Source organism: Ostrea edulis, chromosome 1 (assembly GCF_947568905.1).
Source record: "Ostrea edulis chromosome 1, xbOstEdul1.1, whole genome shotgun sequence".
Lineage (NCBI taxonomy): Eukaryota > Metazoa > Mollusca > Bivalvia > Ostreida > Ostreidae > Ostrea > Ostrea edulis.
The window spans coordinates 8,257,181-8,265,500 of NC_079164.1; the positions used below are offsets into that span (position 1 = coordinate 8,257,181).

An 8,320-nucleotide genomic window follows, 5' to 3' on the forward strand; every position below is an offset into this window, starting at 1 on the left:
ATAAGTTCATTAACAAACCTGACATTTTCTGCAGCAATAGAGCTATCCAAGTCCTACAAAATGTCAGAGTCTCAGGGAAATTATCCTCATTAATCAGCCAGACATCCCAAGTAACTGCTACCCTGTAAAATTGATTTCAACATTAAGTACTAAGTAACCAAAATGATTTCTTCCCACCATTATAGTATGCTATTAGAACAAGAATGTCTACAAAACATCCATGTAATCATTCTGAATGTACCAAATTGAAAACAAACATCAATTTAAAAACACTAATAATACAATATCTAATCTCTGTATACAATAAGTCCTATACGACATCAATGAAAAGTTTCTCACCCCCTCACCTCCCAGCGTAAAGTTCAGAAAATAGTTTTCCACCCCTCTTGTCTCAACATAAAGTTCAGAAAATAATTCTCATCCCTGTCACCTCACTACTTAAAGTTCTGAAAACAGTTCTCCAACCCATCATGTCTCGACATCAAGTTCAGAAAATAGTTCTCCATCCTTCACCTCCCAACGTAAATTTCAGAAAATAGTTCTCCACTCCCTCACCTCCCAACGTAAATTTCAGATATCAGTTCTCACTCCTTCACCACCCAACGTAAAGTTCAGAAAATACTTCTCCACCCCATCACCTCCCAGCGTATTAAATTTCAGAAAACAGTTCTCACCTCCTCACCACTCAATGTAAAGTTCAGAAAATAGTTCTCCAACCCATCATGTCTCAACATAAAGTTCAAAAAATAGTTCTCCTATCCTAAGGATATAAGGATTTTCCCCATTTGTTCACATGTAAAACTTTGATCCCTATTGTGGCTCCATCCTACCTCCAGGGTCCATGAATTTTATAAACTTGAATCTGCACTATGTCAAAAGATTTGTGTAAATGTAAACTTCTTTGGCCCAATGGTTATTAAGAAGATTTTTAAAGATTTTCCCTTTATATTTGTATATACAGCTTTGATCCCTTATTGTGACTCCACCCTTCTCCGTACGTCTCCATATGAGTGAAATATTCTGGAGAGGGACGTTAAACGATATAAAATCAATCAATCCACCCTTCTCCTGGGGGCATAATTTAAAAAACTTGAATTTGCACTATGTCAAGAAGCTTTCTGGTAAATGCAAATTTTTTTGGTTCAGTGATTTTTCAGAAGACGATTTTTAAAAGATTTTCCCTATACATGTATATTTATCTGTAAAACTTTTATCCCCTATTATGGCCCTATCCTACACTCGGGCACCATAATTTTAACGAACTTGAATCTGCACTTTGTCAGGAAGCTTTCATGTAAATTTCTATTTTCCTGACACAGTGGTTCTTGAAAAGAAGATTTTCAAAGATTTTACCTATACATCTGAATGTAAAAGTTTGATCCCCTATTGTGGTCCTAATGAATCCCTGGGGGTCATGGTTTTAACAAACTTAAATTTGTACTATGTCAGGAAGCTTTCATGTACATTTCAGCTCTTCTGGCCCAATGGTTTCTGACAAGATCATTTTTAAACAACCCCACCCTATTTTTGCATTTTTGAAATTATCTTCCCTTTGAAGGGGGCATGGCTCTTCATTTGAACAAACTTGAATCCCCTTTACCCAAGGATGCTTTGTGCCATGATTGTTTCTGGAGAAGAAGATTTTTAAAAGTCATCAATGTATTTTCACTATTTTGCTATTAACCCCCCATGGAAAGGGGCGCGATCCTTCATTTGAACAAACTTGAATCCCTTTGTGTCAGGTTTGGTTGAAATTGGCCCAGTGGCTCTGGAGAAGATTTTTTAAAGATGTTAATGTAGTTTCACTATTTTTGCCATTATCTCCCCTTGAAGAAGGGTGTGGCCCTTCATTTGAACAAACTTGAATTCCCTTTACTCAAGGATGTTTTGTGCCAAGCTTGGTTGAAATTGGACCGCTGGTTCTGGAGAAGAAGATGAACATGTGAAATGATTATGATGACCCCTACGACAAAGATGACGGACAATGGACAAATTTCGGTAAGAAAAAAATGGCCCTAATTTACATTATTTCAGCCCAATAAATTTCAGAAAGTCCCCACCGTTTTACTATAAATGGGGTCATTGGCCTGTAGTATTTGTCCTTCCCAGGCACCAATGACCCTAATCCTATCCCCTGGAGCCAGACTTCAAACAATTTACAATATGTCGGAAAGCTTTCACATGACTTATAGATGTTTCGTCATTTCTACCTCAGTAGTTATGGAGATGATTCTTAAATAAGCCAATGCTATCTGTTTTCATTTGTTGATTATCAAACCTTTGAAGGTCCTTCATTTAAACAATTTTTAATCCTTTAACGATACTAAGTTTGGTTGAAATTGGGCTATGTGATTGTAGAGAAGTTGAAAATAAGTTTACAGACAGATGGACAGACAGATGTACAACAGACAATGGGTGATTAGAACAGCCCACTTGAGCTTAAAGCTCAAACAAGCTAAAAACAGATAGAAATTTTACCAGCTCCATACAAAAGTTTGTCTCCGGAAATGGATAAGATGCTAAGAAAACCTCTGTCTGCTTTTAAGAGATACCAGTAGGAACTGCTCCTACTGCAGGGTGTCACCATCTCATGAGGCCCAGGCAGGGAGCTGAAAAACCAAAGTGACAATGAGTGCTGGAATGACCAGAAATCAGACAGGTACTAGTAAATGAAAGTTTGAGCTAATTAAAATCCTGATGAAATTGTCAAAAGAAGCCAGCTTGTTATCTTCTAAACAAGAGACTCGACTGGCCTTATCGGTCACCTGAGCATTGGTTATATGTAACAATAAGGATACAAAGGCAATAATAATTTTCCTATATTGACCCTGTTTTGGATTTTACATTTTAAATTCTGGGTTTTTTAAGGTCTTCATTTGAAGGGCCTGGGCCTTTCCAATTGGGAAAAATAATGGCAATTGTTTGAACTTGGAAGTAAAGTTTCACACAAAGAAGTAGGGAGAAAACCAATCCAGAGTGAATTAAGGTAGAACTGGACTCTTTCTGACTTTCAATTTGGTAAAAGTTTACCTCATTCAAATAAGCAGAGGCCAAAATATTAGGTTTACATAACAATTTTTGCCTCTAAGGGCCAGTGAAGATTTATGAACAATTAGGCTACCCTGTTTTTATTTGTTTTCATTACTTGGGAATTTCAAAGTACAAAATGGGAAAATACCTGCTTTTTTAGTATGGGAATGGAACCTTATTTCAGCCCCCTAAAGACCCTAATATTCCTGAAATTAGAAGGCATTTCATACATCATAACAAAGCATTCAGATGGTGGACAATGCATTCCATCTTAAGACAGAAATGCATACATTGCTGTACCATAATACATCCCATCTACAGACAGACACACAGACATTGCTATACCACAGTACGTCCCATCGACACTCTACAGACAGACATACAGACACTGCTGTACCATAATACGTCCCATCTACAGACATACAGGCATCAATGTACCATAATATATCCCATCTACAGACATACACACAGACATTGCTGTACCACAATACGTCCCATCTACAGACAGACATACAGGCATTACTGTACTATAATACGTCCCATCTACATACAGACATTGCTGTACCATAATACGTCCTATATACAGACATACATATACAGACATTGCTGTACCATAATACGTCCCATCTACAGACATACATATACAGACATTGCTGTACCATAATACATCCCATCTACAGACATACATATACAGACATTGCTGTACCATAATACATCCCATCTACAGACATACATATACAGACATTGCTGTACCATAATACATCCCATCTACAGACATACATATACAGACATTGTTGTACCATAATACACCCCATCTACAGACATACATATACAGACATTGCTGTACCATAATACATCCCATCTACAGACATACATATACAGACATTGTTGTACCATAATACATCCCATCTACAGACATACATATACAGACATTGCTGTACCATAATACATCCCATCTACAGACATACATATACAGACATTGTTGTACCATAATACATCCCATCTACAGACATACATATACAGACATTGCTGTACCATAATACATCCCATCTACAGACATATATATACAGACATTGTTGTACCATAATACATCCCATCTACAGACATACATATACAGACATTGCTGTACCATAATACATCCCATCTACAGACATACATATACAGACATTGCTGTACCATAATACATCCCATCTACAGACATACATATACAGACATTGTTGTACCATAATACATCCCATCTACAGACATACATATACAGACATTGCTGTACCATAATACATCCCATCTACAGACATACATATACAGACATTGCTGTACCATAATATGTCCCATCTACAGACATACATATACAGACATTGCTGTACCATAATACGTCCCATCTACAGACAGACATACAGACATTGCTGTACCATAATATGTCCCATCTACAGACAGACATACAGACATTGCTGTATCATAATATGTCCCATCTACAGACAGACATACAGACATTGTTGTACTATGACAAGTCTCATCTACAGACAGACATACAGACATTGTTGTACCATAATATGCCCCATCTACAGACAGACATACAGACATTGCTGTACTATGATACGTCCCATCTACAGACAGACATACAGACATTGCTGTACTATAATACGTCCCATCTACAGACAGACATACAGACAGTGCTTTACCATAATACACCCCATCTACAGACAGACATACAGACATTGCTGTACTATGATACGTCCCATCTACAGACAGACATACAGACATTGCTGTACTATAATACGTCCCATCTACAGACGGACATACAGACAGTGCTTTACCATAATACACCCCATCTAAAGACAGGTATATAACATGTACAATTGGTAATGCACGACAGACGAAACACAATGAAGGATGCAGACCAACAGCAATAATCACTCAGGCAAAAATGCATTCCTGGAGAGTCAGGTACATGTAATCTACTGTTAATTCTGTATGTAAACTGGTACAATACAGGCAGCTATAACTCATGTCTTTGACTACGAACCAAATTGACAACATTCAATATGTAAAATAACATCATTAGCAAGTGCTGTATTATAATTTACATAGTCTAGGGAGATAACTGTAAAATCTGCCTTCATGCTCTTTACATAAACTAAACCTTTTACAATAAAAATGAATACTTCTCTGACTCTTCTCAGGCCAAATGAGGACACCCAATGATTGCTACACTCCAGCAATTTTCAATAAAGTGCTCTGTCTCAAACAGCAGGCAATGATGGGATAGTCAGTTAAGAAAATTTCTTCTGCCCATTCATACAAGTTCCTAAAAAAAATTTAATGATAATTTATTGCCAAAATTGAGAATGTAAATGAGGCTGACCTGATCAAGACACATATGTTGCCAGCTGGTGAATGTCAAGACACTCGGGAGAAATGAGTCCCTACATGAAATCCCTGTTTAGAGTGAGTGGTACCTGCTATAACCCCCTGTACACATTATATACTCGGGGGTGGGTGAGTCGTTCTTGCAGCCAGCAACACAAACTGTGTACTCCTTCCTTAAAAGTGTCACCTCAAAGCATGAAATAATTAAAATGGTGACAAAGAATGAACTTTGCTGAATACATGGTCACTTACTAGATGACAATGACAAAACAAAGATGACGTCGACTATTGTGTTAGTTTTACGTGAAAAACAAAACCTAGCTCAGACTCATTTTTAAATATTATCTTTAAATCATGTAACAAGAAGACTTGATTTATTTCTTCAAGAGATTATAAATACAGTGTCTATATTTTTTTCTTTTCTTAACTATTTGCTAGCAGTTAACATGGTTATTAGGTACAATATATATACTATGTGTTAGTAAGTGTTTGAAATCCAAGAACTTGTTTTTAATAATAGTGTTTTATTATATTCATGATATTTTAGCCAGCCGTTTTCATATCCATTGGGCCCAAGGGGCGGTAAAAGTTTTCAAATGATTATTCCAAAAAAATAAGTTGATATATAGCCAGCCAAGTGACCAGGAAGTAAAACTAATTTCAAATAATGTAGCTCTGTACCTTGTAATGCTTCTCAAGACACTTCTCTGACGGGACGAACAGTCCCGGTCACTCTTCTGATAATGGACTAAGCAGATCAATTCCATGTCTGTGTGTAGGGTAGTGCTACGATCCCCATCATAAGCTTAGTGGACAACATCCTAGATAAAATAGACAATAGAAATTAAATAAAAAACATAAACAAATATCTCAGTACAAAAACAAAACAAGCGAGACACAAAGTAGACAGGATTACGAGCCCGAGACAAAAAAGTGGACATCCTGAGCAGCGTTCTGATCCAAATCATTAGTTTTTCATTTAGTCTTTGACAATAATAGAACATAGAACATATTTTATTTTCCAATCAAGGGCCCTCAAGGGGCAGCATGAAAATACATACAAATAATGTACATATATACAAGTAAAGAAAGAAGCGATTACATAACACAGTTATATACAAATAGTGTCATATATTGTTCAAAATAAATCCAGTTATATTTATAGAATAGATGGCTCTTCAGAACATAGTATGTAACTGAATTTTTGTTCATCATTGAGTTTGGTAAAAAATTTAACTCTTTTTCTATAGCACCATAAAAAGATTTTCTTTCATCAACAAACTTTTCACATTTAATCAAAAAATGAATCTCATCACCTAATGAACCGGAGTTGCATTTGTTACATATTCGTTCATTCCTAGTAATACCAGAATATCTACCAACTTCAACCATTAATTTATGAGCTGATATCCGTAACTTACAAATCAAAATTTTTAATTTTATTAAGATAGTTCTCAAAACCAAAGTGCTTCTTAAGTTTAAAATAAGTGCACAGTTTCCCATCAATTAATTTATTTCGATTATTGTACCAGCTAGGTTTCAGTGTATTAGTAATATTCATTTAATTATTACACTAAATGATGCATTTTTGATGCTTTGCCCCACAACGAAACCCCACAGGTGGATATAGTGCATCTTCTCCTACCTGGCTAGGAGGTTATAAAAGTTGGCTCTGGCTCCAGCTCCAACTCTAGCTCGAATTCAAAATCATACTCCTAGGAGTACGTGGTCAGATTCTAAGGTTATAAAACATTTCGAGTATGTACTCTTAGGAGTACTTACTCCAGTTTTCGAGCTCGTACTCAAAACTATTTTTAATTGCACAAGCGGCCTTTTTTAGACTTCTTCCGCAATGGCGGCGCCCATGTGTTTATGTTGACGGCAGTTCACAGCAATATTTCAATCCTTATAAGAGTTATTTAGTGCCAGTACTTTGCTAAAACGTTCTAAATGTTTGTTTTTAAAAAGAAATATTCGTTGAATTAGATGCAATTTCTGTAAATATAAAGGGTTATATATATATGCATGTATATTACCATTTTTACTGTGTATCATGTATATATCATAGACATTTACAATTACATAAAATTTCGCTATCGTCTGCAGAGCTGTAGCCAGTGGCGGATTTACAATCCCTGAAACATTAGATACTTTACCATTTTCCCGTTCGCTCTCCGTTTGCAGTTTTGTGTTCACTGTTCATAAATCGCTCACCGTGCGTTCGTCGTTACACCAAAGTGAAAGGATCGATCTTCATAGCAAAGCAAAAATGAAAAAGGAACGTGTGCGTAAGAGTGAAAGTAAACTTTGATTTTCTTATTATATCAGAAATTTGATTTATAAAGTACAAATGTCAGGATTATCAACTGTGAAAATTTAAGGAAAATTGCAGATCACTCACCAAAATAGAATGATAAATCATTTTCATTATATTTAACAAAACATAATTATTGTTTGGTTTAAAAGTGTGTGTGTGGGGGGGGGGGGGGGGGGGTAGTTCCGAATGACAGAAGAATGTAAGAGCCTGCAGTTATGAATTTAACCCTTATACATGCGCACATTGCACGTGACGAGTGCTGGTACATGTACAAAAATTAGACAGTTTCTGACAGTCAATAAATACCTCACATCCCCCAACAATCTCTCTCCCCCCCCCCCCCCCCCCCCCCTTCTTATCATTATTGCATTTACAAGTTTGGGTAAAACCACAATTTATCATTATTGTTTTGTCTCACTTCACAAGAATTTTACAGAAGTCGTCTTTTTCCTCCCCCCCCCCCCCCCCCCCCCCCCATATCTTAAAAAGTAACTTGATACTACATTTCAATGAATGCACGATCGTGTCAAACTGATTTGACAAGTAGTTCTAATTATTGTACACCTATGTTTATGAAAGACATTGTCAATAAATGTATTTACTCCT

At 36.4% G+C, this 8,320-nt stretch overlaps 1 long non-coding RNA gene across 3 annotated transcripts; it reads right to left on the bottom strand.

Moving 5' to 3' along the window:
• Positions 1 to 7,834, bottom strand: LOC130051190 (uncharacterized). 3 transcript variants are annotated; one of them, XR_008799557.1, is made up of 6 exons: positions 7,554 to 7,834; positions 6,079 to 6,218; positions 5,193 to 5,335; positions 3,179 to 3,236; positions 2,479 to 2,609; positions 1 to 122 (listed from the first exon to the last, which is right to left on the bottom strand). It is a non-coding gene; the product is annotated as an uncharacterized LOC130051190 (long non-coding RNA). The 3 variants fall into 3 exon arrangements; XR_008799556.1 differs by lacking the exon at positions 7,554 to 7,834 and having other exon boundaries at positions 6,079 to 6,283; XR_008799558.1 differs by lacking the exons at positions 3,179 to 3,236; positions 7,554 to 7,834 and having other exon boundaries at positions 6,079 to 6,303.
• Between the last annotated feature and the right edge of the window lie 486 nt (positions 7,835 to 8,320).